The 20,041-nt window shown below is 46.6% G+C and overlaps 1 protein-coding gene across 1 annotated transcript in view; it reads right to left on the minus strand.

Moving 5' to 3' along the window:
- RASGEF1A (RasGEF domain family member 1A) overlaps nt 1-20,041 on the minus strand; it is a 252,090-nt gene that overhangs the window by 215,623 nt on the left and 16,426 nt on the right. The window lies entirely within an intron of this gene.

The raw sequence follows: 20,041 nt of genomic DNA on the forward strand, positions 1-20,041 counted from the left end.
TTACCTATGATCAAACAGAGCATAAACACTCAAAGACAGATGATCAATGTGTTTGTACCATATTAGCTTGCTTCACTGGGTATAGAGAAGGCTTCCCTCATCAAAATGAAGCATTTATATTCAAAGTAATTTTCTTGTTCCTTAAAAGCAAATTAGAGTTGCACGCTATTATTGACTAATCAGGCTGTAGGTAATGCAAATTCAACAGTCTAAAGGTACCGTCACACTAGACGATATCGCTAGCGATCCGTGACGTTGCAGCGTCCTCGCTAGCGATATCGTCCAGTGTGACAGGCAGCAGCGATCAGGCCCCTGCTGTGCTGTCGCTGGTCGGGGAAGAAAGTCCAGAACTTTATTTCGTCGCTGGACTCCCCGCAGACATCGCTGAATCGGTGTGTGTGACACCGATTCAGCGATGTCTTCACTGGTAACCAGGGTAAACATCGGGTAACTAAGCGCAGGGCCGCGCTTAGTAACCCGATGTTTACCCTGGTTACCATCGTAAAAAAACAAACAGTACATACTTACATTCAGCTGTCTGTCCCTTGCCGTCTATTTCCTGCACTGACTGCTGGCCGCAAAGTGAAAGTGAAAGCACAGCACAGCGGTGAGTCACACAGCGGTGACTCACCGCTGTGGCTGTGCTCTGCTTTCACTTTGCGGCCAGCAGTCAGCAGGAACCAGACGGCAAGGGACAGACAGCTGAATGTAAGTATGTACTGTTTGTTTTTTTACGATGGTAACCAGGGTAAACATCGGGTTACTAAGCGCGGCCCTGCGCTTAGTTACCCGATGTTTACCCTGGTTACCGGGGACCTCGGGATCGTTGGTCGCTGGAGAGCGGTCTGTGTGACAGCTCTCCAGCGACCAAACAGCGACGCTGCAGCGATCCGGATCGTTGTCGGTATCGCTGCAGCGTCGCTAAGTGTGACGGTACCTTTAATTAGAACTCTAGCTTCATGTAGAATAACAACTGGATAAGATATTTACAACTTGTAAAATAAATGCCTCAATACATATTGTTAGAGGCTGACCTGAAGAAAATAATTCTCTAAGCCAGGGTGAATAACAAGGACTAGAAGGCGATGATGCAGCGAAACTCGACTTTCTGAACAGCATGTTTATCAATGAGGACCAGTGTCACGGTGGTACCTCCCATGCCTCCTTAACGCCACCCTAATCACCATAGGCACCGCTAGGTATCTCCTGGTGTCAGGCTTCCTCACTGAGTTTGCCTTTTGCAGTACTCCTCTGCACTGGTGCATCAGCATGTAGCTTCCATTTGTCATTAAAGGGATTTTCTCATGAACAAATGTTCATTTTCATCCATAGCTCTTGGAATAATAATAATTTCTACAATTGGATGTGTTTAAATAAAACATTTCTGGGCTGATATAATCTTATAAATGTGCCCCTACTGTGTACTGGGTAGTGGCTGTGTCTACAGGAACATGGTCTGATCATACCACAGCTCCTGGGCTGGGAAGGAAGCAAAAGAGAGGATACAGACATCAAGGCAAGGGATCACAAATGATTATTTACTTGAGGTAAAACTTTGTTTAACCCCTTTAAGACTGCCAATACACATTTTAACGGCGGCAGTTAAGGGTACTTTTTCCTCAGTGCCGCTTTTTAACGGTGCTGAGAAATAAGGGTATAGGGTCCTCAGCATTGGAAAATATCCAGGGTCTCAGCTATCGGGAGTAGCTGAGACCACGTAGAACATGATTTGGGTCAGTTTTTACCATCCTCAGTATTGCGATTGCCGTTATTCACTGAAAATGTGTTATTCGGTGAATAACAGAGACCGCAAAAAAAATGTCTGATTTCCCATTGGGTCCCCCGAGTCTCTCGGTACCTCTGGCACATCCCCCGGTCCCTCCGACTCTGTCCCATGTCCCTCGGCGTCTTCATCCAGGAAGAAAATGGCAGGCGCCCGCCGAAGTCTTCCGTCCGGAACCTGCCAACAATAGGAGATTTTTCCTATTGATTCATTTTGATCACTGTGATATACCCTATTACAGTGATCAAAATAAAAAAATAGGAAATCAAGCCCCTTTTATCACTCCCTTAGTTAGATAACAATAATAAAATACTTTTTAAATTTTTTTACCATTAGGGTTAGAGTTGGGGCTAGAGTTAGAGCTAGGTTTAGGGTTTAAATTTTGTTGGGCTAGGGTTAGGATTGGGGCTAGAGTTAGGGTTGGGGTTTGAACTAAGGTTAGGAATGGGGATAGGGTTGGGGCTAGGGTTATGGTTGGGCTAGAGTTGGGGCTAGGGTTGGGGTCAGGGCTGTGTTGGGGTTAGGGTTGTGGTTAGGGTTATGGTTAGGGTTGGGATTAGGGTTAGGGGTGTGTTGAGTTTAGGGTTGGATTTAGAATTGGTGGGTTTCCACTGTTTACATACATCAGGGGGTCTACAAACTCGACTTGGCGCCTGCCATTGATTTCAGACAATTTTGCGTTCAAAAAGTCAAACGATGCTCCCTCCCTTCTAACCCCATGCCATATGCCCAAACAGTGGCTTTCATCCACATCCCTGTACTCAGGAGAAATTGCACAACACATTTTGTGGTCCATTTTCTCCTGATACCCTTGAGAAAATAAAAAAGTTTGGTTCCAAAGTAAATTTTTTGTGAAAAAAGTAAAATGTTAATTTTCTCCTTCCACATTGTTTTAGTTTTCTTGAAGCACCTGAAGGGTTAGTAAACTTCTTGCATGTGGTTTTGCGCACCATGAGGGGTGCAGTTTTTAGAAAGATGCCACTTTTGGGTATTTTCTGTTATATTGACTCCCCCAAACTCACTTCAAATGTGAGGTGGTCCCTAAAAAATTGGTTTTGTAAATTTTTTTTTGAAAAATGAGAAATCGCTAGTCAACTTTTAACCCTTATAACGTCCTAACAAAAAATATTAAGTTTCCAAAATTGTGCTGATGTAAAGTAGACATGTGGGAAATATTATTCATTATCTATTTTGTGCGATATGACTCTCTGATTTATGGGCAATAAAATGAAACGTTTGAAAATTGCAAAATTTTCAAAATGTTTGCCAACTTTCAGCTTTTTTCATAAATAAATGCATGTCATAACTAAGAAATTTTACTGTAAACATGAAGTACAATATGTTCCGAAAAAACATTCTCAGAATCAGTGGGATAAGTTCAAGTGTTCCAGAGCTATAACCTCATAACGTGACAGTGGCCAAAACCGTAAAAATTGGCGTGATTATTAAGTACAAAATTGGCTCTGTCACTAAGAGGTTAAAAATAGGCAAGGAAATGCTTTACCTCACAACAAATATGCCACAAACTCCTGCTGTGCTGTCTGTATACTCTTTTTCTTCCTCCCCTGTCCAGGAGTTTTGTTCAGACCTGGTTTTTGCATGGTCAGGCACAGCCATTACACAGTACACAGCAAGGGCACATTTATATGCTTATCTCAGCACAGGAACATTTTATTTAAACACATCCAATTGTTGAAATTATTATTATTCAAAGAACTATTGATTAAAGTCAACTTTTATTGGTGGGAAAACCCTTTTAGCCCTGCTGTGTCCTGCAGAGGTTAGGTTCCCTGGTCTATCCTGTGCCAGCAGGGTCTATATCAGACAGCTCCTCCCACCACTCTTTGCCCGAATGTTGGTTCTAGTCTGCTAGCACCTGCATATGTATTTCTCAGTATTCTGTCTCCTGTTATTGACCTGGCTTGTTTACCCACTCAATTTGACTATTCCATCCATGACTAAGGTTTTGTTTTGTGAACTCGTGCTGCCTGCCTTGACTTCGGATTGTCTGACTACACTTTTGACTCTCTCTTCTGTCCTCCAGGCACCTGCTGCAGTCTCATGGACTGCTCTAGAGTGGTACCAGGTGTCTACTGGTAGCCTAGGTATCTTGCAGCAGGGATACAATTAACTCCTGGAATAGCAAATACATACATGCAATCGGGAACTTGCAGCAGGTATATGATGATGACAAGATTAACAGAAAATCATATATAATCAGGTACTTGAAAGCAGAAATGAGTTGTAACTAGTAATTAGCGAGCATACTCGCCACTACCTGACTCGCTCAGTATTTCCGAGGTTGCTCGGCGGGAGCTCAGGTCCTTCCCTGCATGTTTGGCGCTCTTTAGAGAACCAACGAGCATGCAGGGATTGTCTGCCACACACTGTAATGCCACAGCCATGTTGGTTAGGGCATTACAGTGATTGGCTGGCCGCACAGCGTCAACAGGTCTATATCAGACCTGAGACCGCCATGCTCGTCACAGTCTGCTCCGAAATCAGGCAGTGTAGGGAGAGGTGCTGCTGAGCTAGGGAGAGATTTGCTTATTTCTTAGTTAGTGTAGGTATACCATAATATATTATACACATATCCATCTCAACTAACAGTCCTTCTGAGGACTAATCCAGCTGCATAGATATCAGTACTAGCCAGGCAGGCAGTATATGTGGCAGACTGCAGAGCATAAAGCAAGAGGGTCCATTCCAGTTCTGTCTGCTGCTGTTTTTACAGATATTTCTAGATATAGCCCAGGTATCAGGATCAGGAATATTTTTTTGGGATCTTAATCCTGATTATTTGCTTAAAAAGCAATCAAGAGAGCACTGTTTTTCTGCTCCATTTGCTTGTTGGCACTGCAGACTACAGCCAAATCCTTTCCATATTAGCGCTAAAATTCCATCTATTTAAAACTGTGGTTTGTCTGTCGCATGGATCACATATAAGTAAGCTCCAAATTCTGCCATTTCTGGCCTCCATTTAAATTTTGTTGCAATGTGTTAGCGAAGTTATTGATACCAGTTTACTGTTAAAAATAGTTACCTACAGGCCAGCTATTTAAAACTGTGCTTTGTCCGACACACGGATCACATATAGTTTCGCTCCAAAATCAGCCACTTGTAGTGAACATGAAAAATATTGTCCTCCATTTAAAATAGGCAAGGTATGTGGCAAAGGATGGGGAACTGGATGTGATGGTGGTGGTGCATGCAGAGGCCGAGGCTGTGGGCAAGCTGAAATTGCGCCACAGCAAACACCCACAACTTCTTGCCTGACCTACCTGCCCAATAAGTAGAGGACTGCAGCACACCACTGTTAAACACAGAGCAGTGTCAAATGGATGCTGGTTGGATAGCAGATAATGCTTCCAATTACTTTGCCACCACCACCACCCTGTCTTCCACACGGTCAAGTCTCAGTAGTCGTGTGTCTGGACCACATATTCCTCACCCTGATCCTCCTTCCTCCCACCATAACAAGTGTCCAGAGACAACTGATTCCACACTTGGACACTCCGAAGAGCTGTTCACTTTTCCATTTACAGATTCGGGCCTCTTGCCCGGTCCACTTGAAGCAGGGCAAGATGCATGTAGCGGTGCCCAAATATTTGAACAGCCACGGTCACAGGAAGGTGATGGTGGGAAAGTGTCATAAGAGGTGGATGATGGTGAGAAATAATTGCCAGAAATTCAGGAGGAGGACCAGGATGCGGAAGCGGACGACGAGGCGGTGGATGATATAGTAACTGACCCAACATTTCAGGAGGACATGCAGAGCGAGGATAGCAGCACACAGGGTGAGGGAGGAGTAGCACCTCAACAGGAAGGAAGAAGCAGTGTGGTGGCTGCAGACAGAAGGCAGGCAACCATTCCCCGTAACACCAACATGACAGAAGATGCCAGTACAACTGTTAGGTCTTCCCGAGTCTGAATGTTTTTTAAAGACTCTGACGATAACCCCAAAAAAGCCATTTGCACCACCTGCCAGACCAGCATCAGCAAGGGTAGCAAAACTACCAGCCTGACCACCACCAGCATGATCAGGCACATGGCAGCAAAGCACCTGACTTTGTGGGCCGAACGCCAGGGTCCAGGAACAGTGTCTGCGGGTGACACCACTGCTTCTTCCTCTGTTTTGTGTGCAAGCCAATCTCCTGTCCATGGTACAGGTCCTTCCCTGCACCTGTCGTTGCACACACTCAATTAGCACCATCGGCAAGCACGTCCATGTCCTTGTCTCAGTGCAGCATTCAGTTACCCATACCCCAGTCCTTGGAATGCAAGCACAAATATGCAGCCAATGGCCCACAGGCCAGACTAGTAAATTCCCACATTTTGTGACTGCTTGCTTTTGAAATGCAGTTACTGGGAAAGTCCACCTAACCACGGACATGTGGAAAAGTGCTTGTGGGCAGAAGCGATACATCTCACTGACGGCACACTGGGTTAACATAGTGGAAGTCGGGACCCAGTTTAACCTTGGGATGGAACAAGTCCTCCCAACAACGAGGATTGCGGGCCCTAGGTCAATCAGGGTTGTCCCTAAAGTCTACAGCTCCTGCACCTCATCCTCCTCCTCCTCTTCTTTAGCCTCCACCTCTGAAATGACCACATCAGTCAGAACCTGGAACCACTGCAGCACTGCCTCAGCCAAGCGGCAATAGGCTGTGCTGAAGCTAATATGCTTAGGTGACAAACCGCACAATGCTGAAGAGTTGTTGACAGCTCTGACAGAGCAGGCAGATCTGTGGCTGACACCGATGAACCTACAGCCATTCATGGTCATGTGTGACAATGGCCGGAACCTGGTGGTGGCTCTGAGGCGCAGAGAGCTCACACATGTACCATGGCTGGCCCATGTGCTAAACCTCATGGTTCATCGGTTTCTCAAAACCTACCCAAAGCTGCGGGATGTGTTTGTCAAAGTATGCCACCTGTGTGCTCATTTTAGAAAGTCATCTACAGCTTCCGCTGCCCTTGCCATGCTTCAACAGCGTTTGCAGCTTCCGGCTCACCGTCTGGTGAGTGATGTCCCCATGCATTGGAACTCTACACTGCAGATGTTAGGAAGGATTTGTGAGCAGAAGAGGGCAGTTGTTGACTACCAGCATCAACAAGGCCGTTGGTATTCAGTTCAGACTCCACACATAAGACCTCAGGAGACGACATGGATGTCTGACATATGTACCATCCTCCAAAACTTTGAGGAGTCAAACAAAATGATGAGCGGCAATGATGCCATAATTAGCCTCACCACCCCACTTCTCTGTGTTCTGAAATACTCTCTGCTCACAATCAAAGAGGATGCATTGCAGGTGGAGCACGATGAGATGAAGCAAGGAACCATACAGGGTGTTTACACACAGCCCAGCCTCATCTCATCCCAATGTGGATTGGGTGACAATGAGGAAGAGAAGGAGGAGGAAGAACAGGAGCTAGTTTCATGCTCTATAGATGGTACTACCTGCACAACTGTCATACTGTCTGTTTAGCGTGAATGACCTGAGGACAAGGAAGAGGAGGAGGAGAGCATGGTCAGTTGTCCTCTTGATGAGGAGACGGAAGTCTTGCCTGTTAGCAGTCTGGCATGCATGGCTGAGTTTATGTTACTCTGCCGTTTCGGTGACCCTTGCGGTTTCAACATTTTGGGAGACAGTCATTACTGGTTGGTGACACTTCTAGACCCACGCTACAAGGAGAACTTTCTATCTCTTATTCCCGAGGCGGACAGGTCTAATAAAATAGGGCAGTACCAGATGGCCCTTGTTGCAGAATTATTTAAAAAATTCCCATCTGAAAATGCTGGCGGTTGAAGTCACAGTTCATTGGACAACCAAGGAGTAAAGGCGAGAGAGACACAACTCCAATCCAGCAGAGGCAGGGGAACACTGTCAAAGATTTTTCTCAGACCCTCCCATCACACAGGCCCTGAAGCACGGGTCACTCTCACAAGGTGTGTAACATTTGGGAAGATGCTGAGGGAGTACCTTGCAGACCATACATACGTCCTCTGTGATTCCTCTGTGCCTTATAATTATTGGGTACCCAAGCTGGACATGTGGCATGAACTCGCTCTCTATGCCTTGGAGGTCCTGGCCTGCCCTGCCATTAGCATTTTGTCAGAGCAGGTTTTTAGTGCTGCTGGTGGAATTATAACTGATAAGTGCATCCGCCTGTCAACTGAAAATGCTGACAGGCTGACTCTTATAACAATGAACAAGTGCTAGATTGGGCCAGACTTCTCAACACAACTGAACAATAGCAGCGTAACAAACTCAAAACCAGTGTCTTTTTATGGAATGTCTATTACTATGAACCTCTTCACACCTACACTTGGGTATACGCTTCCTGATTTTGGCTATTTGCTGTTGTCCTCCTCCTTCTCCTCATCCTCCACCACCATATCACCAGGGTGACCGTGGTCCGTGATGCAACACCCACTTAATTCTTTTAAAGGGTGTTTATAATGGCCGTAAAAAAAAATTGTTATACAGTATGTTTATGTACAGTATACCCCCCGGGGTAAATATTTGTCAGCCCATACACTTAGTGCATGGGCATTACAAGTATAGGAGACCCCCCTTTTTTGTAATGGGAACTTTTTTTATGAGGCCCTCCTCCATGTCTCTTCAAAGAGGCATTGGAGTGCCTCCAAATTTTTGGCAGCCCTTGCATTCACTTAAAAGGAAAACACTTCCTAATAATGGGAACATTGTTTTCAGGAGGCCCTCTGACCTCTACGTCTCTTCCAAGGGTTATTGGAGTTCCTCCAAATTTTTGACAGCCATTGCCTCACTGCATAGGCAAACACTATGGGAGACCCACTTCCTAATAATGGGAACTTTTTTTCATGAGGCCCTCCTCTACGTCTCTTCCAAGGGGCATTGGAGTAGGTCCAAATTTTTGGCAGCCCTTGCATTCACTGCATAAGCAAACAGTATTGGAGACCCGCTTTCTAATAATGGGAATATTGTTTTCATGAGGTCCTCCTGTACATCTCTTCAAAGGGGTATTGGGGTGCGTCCAAATTTTTTCCAGCCCTTGCATTCACTGCATAGGCAAACACTATGGGAGACCCAATTCCTAATAATGGGAACATTTTTTCAGGAGGCCCTCCTCTACGTCTCTTCAAATGGGCATTGGAGTTCCTTCAAATTTTTGGAAGCCCTTGCATTCATTGCATAAACAAACAGTATGGGAGACCCCCTTCCTAATAATGGGAACATTGTGTACAGGAGACCCTCTTGTACGTCTCTTCAAAAGGGTATTGGGATGCGTCCAAATTTTTGGCAGCCCTTGCATTCACTGCATAGGCAAACACTATGGGAGACCCACTTCCTAATATTGGGAACATTTTTTCATGAGGCCCTCCTCTATGTCTCCTCCAAGGGGCATTGGAGTAGGTCTAAATTTTCGCAGCCCTTGCATTCACTGCATAAGCAAACAGTACGGAAGTCCCAATTTCTAATAATGGGAACATTGTTTTCAGGAGGCCCGCCTGTACATCTCTTCAAAGAGGTATTGGGGTGCAGGGCTGCCACTAGAAATTTCGGGGCCCCATACTGGCAAAATTTTCGGGGCCCCCTTGAGACTCCGCCCAGGCTCCACCCCAGCCCCGCCTCCAGGCTCCACCCCTCGAACTGTCCACAGTCCCACCGCTCTCTCTTGGAAAAACTCCACTTCTCACCAATCACACATTAACAGTTCCCATCACCAGATCACACATATAGCAGGCAGCTTTTGTTTTCGCCAAAAGATTTTTTAAGCCGCCACCATAACACGGTAGACACTTTTGGCCGGGCCCTACTCTGCTGTAACCTATTAAATATTTGTTAAAATATGCAATACAATTTAGGTATATTTTTATTTATTTTTCAATTTTTAAAATGCCCAATAATATCACATAGAAGGAACAAATACCACAACACCATGACCAGACCACATATTACCACCACAGTGATCGAATAATATCACATACAAGGAACAAATACCACAACACCATGTCCAGATCACATATTACCACCACATAGTGACTGAATACTACAATTCTGATCAGTAATTTTTAAAAAAGCACCATACTATCACCATAAGTGCCATTATACACAGGAGATCTGTACTTAGTATGCAGTGTCTGTGTACAGATAATATAGTGATCACTAGTGAAATTATACACAGGAGCTCTGTATACAGTGTATAGTGTCAGTGTATAGGTAACACACTGACTCACCAGTGACGTCTCTAGGTGAAGTCCTTCATCTTTCATCCAGCACAGACTGCCATCATTTCATCCAGCCAGGACTTCTCTCTGCAGGAAATAACACAGTTATCTCGAGCTCCGCTTGCAGAACACATTACTTAATTTTTCACAACTTCTACATTACACCACATGAAGAAGGCGACATAGTATCACTCTATACAGTAACAGGACCGCCCCCCATTTAAAACAGTATACTCAAAAAATAAAATAAATACATCACTGCAGTAATAATATCCCTAAATTAGCCCCTATGGTATTAATAATATCACCCAGCCTGGCCCCGTGTGTCTCATTCCTGGCGTCAGCCAGATATTCTCCCATCCTGCCCTCATGAGTATCCATTCTGCCCCATATGATCTCCTTATCCTGCCCCATATGATCGCCCCATGTGATCTCTCCATCCTGCCCCATCTGTCTCCATCATATCCATCCTGCCCCATGATCCTGCACGATCTGTCTCCAATTCTGCCCCCAGTGTCTCCAATCATGCCCCATGTCTCCATTCTGCCCCCTATGTCTCCAACCATGCCCCCATGTCTGCAATCCTGACACTTGTCTCCAATCATGCCCCCTGTGTCTCCATTCTGCCCCATCTGTCTCCAATCCTGCCCCATCTGTCTCCAGTCATGCCCCCATGTCTTTCATCCTGCCCCGTGTCTCCAATCATGCCCCGTATCTCCATTCTGCCCCGTGTCTCGCATTCTGCCCCTGGGTCTCACAGTCTGCCCCTGTGTCCAGCATTCTGCACCTGTCACTGTGTCCAGCATTCTGCCCCTGTCACTGTGTCCAGCATTTCTGCCCCACTGTGTCCAGCATTCTGCCCCAATGTCCAGCATTCTGCCCCTGTCACTGTGTCCAGTATTTCTGCCCCTGTCTCCAGCATTCTGCCCCACTGGGTGTCCAGCATTCTGCCCCACTGTGTGTCCAGCATTCTGCCCCACTGTGTGTCCAGCATTCTGCCCCACTGTGTGTCCAGCATTCTGCCCCACTGTGTGTCCAGCATTCTGCCCCACTGTGTCCAGCATTTCTGCCCCTGTGTCCAGCATTTCTGCCCCTGTGTCCAGCATTTCTGCCCCTGTGTGTCCAGCATTCTGCCCCACTGTGTCCAGCATTCTGCCCCACTGTGTGTCCAGCATTTCTGCCCCTGTGTGTGTCCACCATTCTGTCCCACTGTGTCCAGCATTTCTGCCCCTGTGTCCAGCATTTTTGCCCCACTGTGTCCAGCATTTCTGCCCCACTGTGTCCAGCATTTCTGCCCCTGTGTGTCCAGCATTCTGCCCCACTGTGTCCAGCATTCTGCCCCACTGTGTGTCCAGCATTTCTGCCCCTGTCTCCAGCATTCTGCCCCACTGTGTGTCCAGCATTCTGCCCCACTGTGTCCAGCATTTCTGCCCCTGTGTCCAGCATTTCTGCCCCTGTGTCCAGCATTTCTGCCCCTGTGTGTCCAGCATTCTGCCCCACTGTGTCCAGCATTCTGCCCCACTGTGTGTCCAGCATTTCTGCCCCTGTGTGTGTCCACCATTCTGTCCCACTGTGTCCAGCATTTCTGCCCCTGTGTCCAGCATTTTTTCCCCACTGTGTCCAGCATTTCTGCCCCACTGTGTCCAGCATTTCTGCCCCTGTGTGTCCAGCATTCTGCCCCACTGTGTCCAGCATTTCTGCCCCACTGTGTGTCCAGCATTTCTGCCCCTGTGTGTGTCCACCATTCTGTCCCACTGTGTCCAGCATTTCTGCCCCTGTGTCCAGCATTTCTGCCCCACTGTGTCCAGCATTTCTGCCCCACTGTGTCCAGCATCCTGCCCCCATTGTGTCCAGCATCCTGCCCCACTGTGTCCAGCATTTCTGCCCCACTGTGTCCAGCATTTCTGCCCCTGTGTCCAGCATTTCTGCCCCACTGTGTCCAGCATTTCTGCCCCACTGTGTCCAGCATCCTGCCCCCATTGTGTCCAGCATCCTGCCCCACTGTGTCCAGCATTTCTGCCCCACTGTGTCCAGCATTTCTGCCCCACTGTGTCCAGCATTTCTGCCCCACTGTGTCCAGCATTTCTGCCCCTGTGTGTCCACATTTCTGCCCCACTGTGTCCAGCATTCTGCCCCACTGTGTCCACCATTCTGCCCCACTGTGTCCGGCATTTCTGCCCCTGTGTCACTGTGTCCAGCATTCTGCCCCACTGTGTCCACCATTCTGCCCCTGTGTGTCCACCATTCTGCCCCTGTGTGTCCACCATTCTGCCCCACTGTGTCCACCATTCTGCCCCACTGTGTCCAGCATTTCTGCCCCTGTGTGTCCACCATTCTGCCCCACTGTGTCCAGCATTTCTGCCCCTGTGTGTCCATCATCCTGCCCCCCGGGCCCCCCTGGATCGCAGCAGCTCTCAAAGAAAAAAAAAAAACACAACTTCTTACCTGGCCAAGCTCCAGCGCCGGGTGAAGCTCCCTCTCCAGGCTCCACACAGACGCACTCGCCGCCGGGCCCGGCGGCTGACAATGACGTCAGACGCCGGCGGCGGCGAGTGCGCACTGCGGCTCTATTCAGCCGCCAGCCTCAGACTGGCTGGCGGCTGTTAACTATTGACGTGCGGGCGCAGGCCCGCACGTCAATAGTGTGCTGCTGCCGCAGCGCCTGCAGGGGGGGCCCGGTGACCAGATGAGACGGGGCCCGATGCGGGCCCCCTCTGCTCACCGGGCCCCATACGCCAGTCACGGCTGTCATGCCCTGATGGCGGCCCTGTTGGGGTGCGTCCAAAATTTGGGCAGCCCTGCCACTCACTGCATACGCAATGACAGTATAGGAGACCCACTGTTTAATAAAGGGAACAACAAAGCATAGCTGACTGATGGCTCTCTAAGAATAGTGAGGGCTGACTGCTGGCCCTTTAAGAATAGTAAAGGCCGCTTGATGGCCCTATAAAAATAGGCTTTGTGAATTTCAGAGTCCCTCCTTCAAAAATGAAACAGGATGTGTCTGATGATGTGTCACACACCACATGACCAGATAAGGTTTTAAAATGTTAAAATGACATTTCCCAGTGAATGCATTTGTTGCCCACTCTACTTGCCAAAAAGTCTCCAGTTCCTGCAAATTCCTGGGCTGTCTAGCATGAACTACGCGCTTGAGATCTCCCCAGAGTGGATCAATGATATTGAGGTCAGGAGACTGAGATGGCCACTCCAGAATCTTCACTTTGTTTTGCTGTAGCCAATGACAGGTCGACTTGGCCTTGTGATTTGGATCGTTGTCATGTTGGGACATCCAAGTACGTTCCAACTGCTGGGCTGATGAGTGTAAATTTGCCTCCAGTATTTTCTGATAAAGTGCTGCATTCATCTTTCCTTCAACTTTGACCAAGTTTCCTGTGCCTTTGTAACTCACACATCTACAAAACATCAGCGATCCACCTCTGTGCTTTACAGTAGGAATGGTGTTCCTTTCACCATAGGCCTTGTTGACCTCTCTCCAAATTTACCGTTTATGGTTGTGGCTAAAAAGTTCAATTTTGGTCTCATCACTCCAAATTATCTTGTTCCAGAAGTTTTGAGGCTTGTCTCTGTGCTGTTTTGCATGTTGTAGGTGAGATACTCTGTGGCATTTGCGCAGTAATGGCTTTATTTTGGCAACTTGACCATGCAGTCTATTTTTCTTCAAGTGCCTCCTTATTGTGCATCTTGAAACAGCCACACTGCTGGTTTTTAGAGAGTCCAGTATTTCAGCTGATGTTATTTGTGGGTTTTTCTTTGCATCCTGAACAATTTTCCAGGCAGTTGTGGACGAAATGTTTGTTGGTCTACCTGATTGTAATTTTGTTTTTACAGAGCCCCTGATTTTTCATTTGTTAATCACAGTTTGAATGCTGCTGACTGGCATTATCAATTCTTTGGATATCTTTTTGGATCCCTTTCCTGTTTTATACAGTTCAACTACCTTTTCCCATAGATCCATTGACAATTCTTTTGCTTTCCCCATGACTCACAATCCAGAAATGTCAACGGCTGGATGAAAGATGCAAGAGTCTGTCTGGATCCCAGAAACTCACTCAGCATTTATGCACACACACTGATTACAAACAAACAGGTCACAGTTGAGGATGTTACCTTTAGTAGCCATTCAAACACATTTGTGTCAACTTTTGTGCATGTTATCAGACCAAAATCACCAGGGTATGTGACCTTTTGATCAGGGTCATTTGGATGTTTTGGGTTGTCATTATAATTTAAAGAGAAAACACAGTTGTTTGACAATAAATGGATTCACCCAACCACTAACCATGAGTGGAAAAAAGTTTTGGTGTTATCATTCATATTCTCTGAAAAAAGGCCAAGAAAGCAAAAATTATGCTGGGGTATGTAAACATTTGAGCACAACTGTAGCAGCATGGTGACTCAGTGGTTAGCACTGTTGCTTTGCAGCGCTTGTGTTCTGGGTTGAAATCCCACTAAGGGCAAAATGTTCTCCCCGTGTTTATGTGGGTTTCATCCAGGTTCTCCTATTTCCTCCCACACTCCAAAGACATACCGATAGGGAATGTAGATTGTGAAACTCAATGGGGACAGTGACGATAATGTTTGAAAAGAGTGGAGGAATGCAATACAGCTGGTATCTGCACAACTAACCAGGATTAGTGTGCTACCTGATCTAATCGAGTTCCTCTATACTTACTGCATGTGTAAGGGAGTGCCACGCCTCTACCCCCTTAACAGTGTATAGTTATGTTATTATATGTAAGGTATGTATTTATTCCACGTTGTTATGTGTATTTGTCAGTAATGATAGCTTAAGTGTAGTACCCTTAGTCAGACACTACATGGGGCACAATATTATACATAGTTATGTAGGAGGGTCTGTCTGTGTCAAGTGGAAAGAGTCTTCCTGTTTAGCTAGTAGGGGCTTAGTGCCAATGCTGGGCAAGCAGCTCTGCAACTTTCAAGCATTATACCTAGCCATTCAGAGTCCGGCTGGACAGTAAGTGTAGCTTTGGCAGCAGAGTAACCACAGATCGGGACAGAAGCTAGGGAAGTGGTCCAAGACCAGTACAGGGACACAGGTCACTCACCATGTGGCAGATCATTGCTTGGGCTGACACCTTTTTTACTGGGGCTAAACGGACATAGAAACACTCAGGTGTTGTGAGCTCACACAGGTAGGAAGCTGAGCTATCGCAAGAGGCGATACGTCCCCGTAATGTACTGCTGGACGTAGGGGAGAGCGGAGGACGTGAACTTTGTGGAACCTAATGCTTATGATGTAACTGACAAGAATGTGCTGCGACAAACAGTAAAGTTCTATTCAACTCAGTTAGCAAGTGCTAAATGAGGGGAATAGTTTGCTCAGGCATCCTCCAATGGGTGAGGATGCCTTAAGTATCAGAGGCCTCAAGGCTATTGGCCAGGAACACCCAAGGGAGGTGCACACAGTCTCAATAAGAATCCGGAGTGGCTGGCACTGCCCCCCTATGCACACAGCCAGGAAGTGTACACAGAGAAAGCCGCCATGAAGCACATGGCATGGAGCTGGCAGCAGACAGATCTCACAGCATGCCACTGGGTGAGTGAGTTGATGTAACAGGCAGGTGGGGAATGGAAGGCCATGCAGTGATGCCGGCAGGGTTGTTACACTGAGCTGTGTAGGAAACTAATATTGCCCATAGGAAAAGGAAACCAGTGGTGCAACATGTGTACAAGGCTGAACCAGTGCAGTTGTCATGGCTGAGATTAACTGGTTACAAGTGCCCTGGCTCCCAATTACATGCAAACAATGTCCAGCATACCTTTTGCTTCGCCCTCTGCACCATCTGGGTCCCATCAGGCTGGCTGAAGCTCCGCTGCCTCCGTAGTACAATAAAAGACAGTAACCCGATGTTTACCCTGGTTGCCATTGTAAAAGTAAAAAAAAACACTACATATTTACATTCCTGTCACGTCCCTCAGCATCAGCTTCCCTGCGTCCCCCAGTGTCAGCGCTGGCCGGCCATAAAGCAGAGCACAGCGGTGACATCACCGCTCTGCTTTCCGGCCAGCGCTTACACAGTGCAGGGAAGCTGACGCTGGGGGACGCGACAGGAATGTAAGTATGTAGTGTTTTTTTTTTTACTTTTACAAGGGTAACCAGGGTAAACATCGGGTTACTAAGCGCGACCCTGCGCTTAGTAACCCGATGTTTACCCTGGTTACGCGGGGACTTCTGCATCGTTGGTCGCTGGAGAGCTGTCTGTGTGACAGCTCTCCAGCGACCACACAACGACTTACCAACGATAACGGCCAGGTCGTATCGCTGGTCGTGATCGTTGGTAAATTGTTAAGTGTAACGGTACCTTAATTTGCAAGGGGAGATGGTCCCTTATCTAAATAGATATCTGGATAGGGTGAAAGCGGAATTGTTGTCAGGTTTTACAGTCAGTTTTACAATTCCTGCTCCTCCTTTTGTTATTCTTTGTGTTCTTAAGAATCTTAAGTTGGCTGCAATCTATGGAGACATCGTTTCTGAGAAACTGGGTAAGGAGGTCGCGTTGGGCCGCATGGCAGGTCCTTTTAGTGATCTTCCGATTGAACATTTGGTAGTTTCACCCTTGGGGGTGGTGCCCAATAAAAAAACGAATAACTTTCGTCACAGTCACCAACTGTCTTATCCTCAGGGCTTGTCGGTGAATGACGGAATTGATCCTGAGCTCTGCTCTGTGCTCTATACTTATTTTGACGAAGCTGCGCAGTAGGTCAGGAAGTGTGGAAAATGGACTCTGATGGCAAAGACAGATCTTGAATCTGCGGTTGTTGCCGGTGATCCGGATAGTTCTAAGTTGTTGGGTTGCTATTGGAAAGGGGAGTTTTTCGTGGATTGGTGCTTGCCTATGGGCTGTTCATTGTCTTGTGCGTATTTCGAGGTGTTTAGTTCTTTTCTTGAATGAGTGGTTTGGGATGTTTCTGGTTGTGATTCGGTTATTCATTACTTAGACGATTTTTGTGCATAGGCCAAGGTGAGTCGTCATGTTGTCAAATCATTTTAAGGGCTTTGGAGTGTGTAGCGGAGCGTTTTGGGGTGCTGTTAGCCCCAGGTAAGACAAAAGCCCTAGTACTTGCTTATGTTTCTTTGGTATTGTTATTGACATTGTTCAATGGGAATTTCGTTTACCGGAGGAGAAAGTGATCACTTTAAGGAAGAAGTTTGCTAGGGCGCATAGGCTGAAGAAACTGTCTTTGCGGGACCTGCAGTCACTGTTAGGAAAGTTGACTATTGCTTGTTGGATTATCCTGATGGGGCGAGTTTTTTCACTGAGGTTAGCCAGTGCTACTGTGGGTGTTCATGCTCCTCATCATTTTGTTCAGCTTTCCGCAGAGCACAGAGTGGATTTGGTAGCTTGAAGTATGTTCTTAGAGCAGTACAATGGTCGCTCACTGCTCATGAAGGAGGCTTTGGATAGGGGTGCTTTGGATTTGTTTACAGATGTGTCGGTGGTTGTGGTTTTGGAGCGTATTTTAGGGGTCAGTGGTGCGCGGCACATTGGCCAGTGGCTTGGTTTTCTTCAGGCTTAGTGCGTAATTATTGCATTGTTAGAGATTTTTCCCATTTTGGTGGCGGTTCATTTATGGAAGCAGGATTTTCAGGACAAGCAGGTGCGCTTCAATTGTGATAACATGGGGGTGGGGTGTGCGATTAACAGCCTTACGGCATCATCACCTCCCTTGATTCAGGTCCTCCGTCAATTGGTTCTGATTTGTTTGTCTTTGAATTCTCATGTGATGGCATATCATTTACAAGGGATAAAGAACACGCATTGCTGATTCCCTTTCTTGTTCACAGTGGGATCGTATTGTTGGCTCCAGAGGCAAAGGTTGAGGGTCTGGAATGCCCGGAAGTACTTTGGAGTGTTGTCTCCATGCCGCAGAGCCATTGATCAGGGCTTCTTTGGCTCCTAAGACCTGGGCGGCTTACCAGGCGGTATGTTGTTCATGGGAGGGTTTGTTGGCTACAAGCAAGGGACAGTTGTCCTTTGAGCATCAGGTGCGAATCTTGCTTTCATGGTTGGGTTGTGGGTCATGGGAGGGTTGGTCCTCGGTGAAAGGTTGGGGGGTGTTGGGATCATTTTGCAGTTCAGTTTTTGAAGTTCGTCTTTTTAGGTTGGCCTTTTCCCTTGCATTTTTTGGGGCTCTGAGGGCTGAGGAACTGGTAGCACTGAATAAAAGCACAGCAGGGTTTTTTGGCCAGGGAAGTGGTTATTACCGCAAATTGTGTGGAGTTCTGGTTGCGACGGTCAAAAACAGATCAGGAGGGTAAGGGTAAGTGAGTCATTTTGGGCCCTGTAAGGGATTCGTTGATGTGTCCAGTTGAGTGCTTGCAGCTTTTTTGTGCTTTGCAACCCAGCTTTGATGGTCCTTTATTATGTCATGAGGGTCCTTTTTGTCCAGGTATCAGTTCACGGCCATATTTAGTGAAGAGTGTGCGCAGGCTAGGTTTGGACAAATCCCGTTTTGCGCTTCATTTTTTTCGTATTGGGTTGGCGACGGAGGTGGCATTGGGAGGGCTTGAGGTTGAAGCAGTTCAGCGTACTGGGAGATGGTGGTTGAGGTGTTATAGCAGTTATGTCAGGCCGGAAGGGGTGGTTTCAAGTTTTGGTTTGTGAAAGTTTGTTTAATGGTTATATGTCTTTTTGTTGATTCTTAGAGCCTTGTTTTTTTAGTTTTTCAGATTCCCCTTTGCTCGTATGGAATTTCAGTCATTCGTATGTCCATTGGGGAGCTTTGCGAGTTAACTTGAGGAAGGAGGGTGGACAGCTCAGTTTTCCCAGGAGTGCCGTGGTCACCAGGTGGCTCGGCTTTAGAAAGATGACTTGTAACAGGGTTTTGCATGAGATTCATGGCAGTGCTCGGTTAGATAGGTCTTTGGATATTTTGGTTCTACGTGTGGGCAGAAATGATTTGGGGCTTCGGCCGTTCAGGGCGCTGGTAAAAGATATCAAGCATTATCTGCTAAGGCTGTGGAGGTCATATTCCAGGATTACTACCGTGTGGTCTGAGATCGTACCGTGACGGTGTAAGAGTAATGTGAGGTCCGTGGCAAAAATGAATAAAGGCAGGATTAAGGTCAAGAGGGCAGTGTCTGCATTAGTTTCTAGGAATGGAGTGTGGCAGTGAGGCACTTTGAATTGGAAACAGGGGAAGATGATTTCTGGTTGGCCGATGGGGTTCACTTGAATGGGGTGGGTAGTGATCTTTAGGCACTTGGTTTGCAGGAGTGTATTAACCCTCCGTCACATACAACTGATCTGACAGGCACTTCTCTTTTACTTTCATTTCTCCTTCCTCACCAGATTGTGAGGAAACCCCCTCCCTCCAGGTAGTCTCCTGTCTCTTGAAGGTCTGTGAAACCTGATATCACAGTTGGATTTCAGAGCTTCAGGGGAGAGGATATAGCTGCACAGATCTCTCAGGCTCATTGTATGTGAATACGTCACATTCAGTAAGGTTGGTATTTTATGTTTTTATTCATCACAATAGTTTATTTAGCTTGTTTTATGAATGTATAGCACAAAATGTGAGGATATTTCATAGAAATAAGGGAGATTTTATAAAAGAAAGTGTGCTGCTCAGGCATATACAGTAGTTCCCTAACATATTCCTTCTCTTGCTTCAAATTATCTGCTGAAATGGAGAGGAAAATGTACAATTTATCCAAACAACTTGATGTTGAGGAAGTAACAAACATGCTGTTAGATGATAGAGACCTCACACTGAATGAGGATTTAGGAGAGGAAAGTGAGATTGATTCTCATGATGAGGTGGAAGAATGTGTCCTGGATTCTGAAACAGAGCAAGATGGTGACAGTGGTGAGGATGAAGAAGTTGGATCATATTATATTGGAAAAGATAAAAATACTAAATGGAACAAGAAGCTATTCCAGAAAAAACGTAGGGAACCTTTAAACATTATTACTCACCTTCCTGCAGTAATAGGAACTGCACATAATGCAAAAACTGCAGTTGAATGCTGGAACAGTATATTTACAGATGAC

The sequence above is a fragment of the Ranitomeya imitator genome, chromosome 2, assembly GCF_032444005.1.
Source record: "Ranitomeya imitator isolate aRanImi1 chromosome 2, aRanImi1.pri, whole genome shotgun sequence".
Taxonomy (NCBI): Eukaryota; Metazoa; Chordata; class Amphibia; order Anura; family Dendrobatidae; genus Ranitomeya; species Ranitomeya imitator.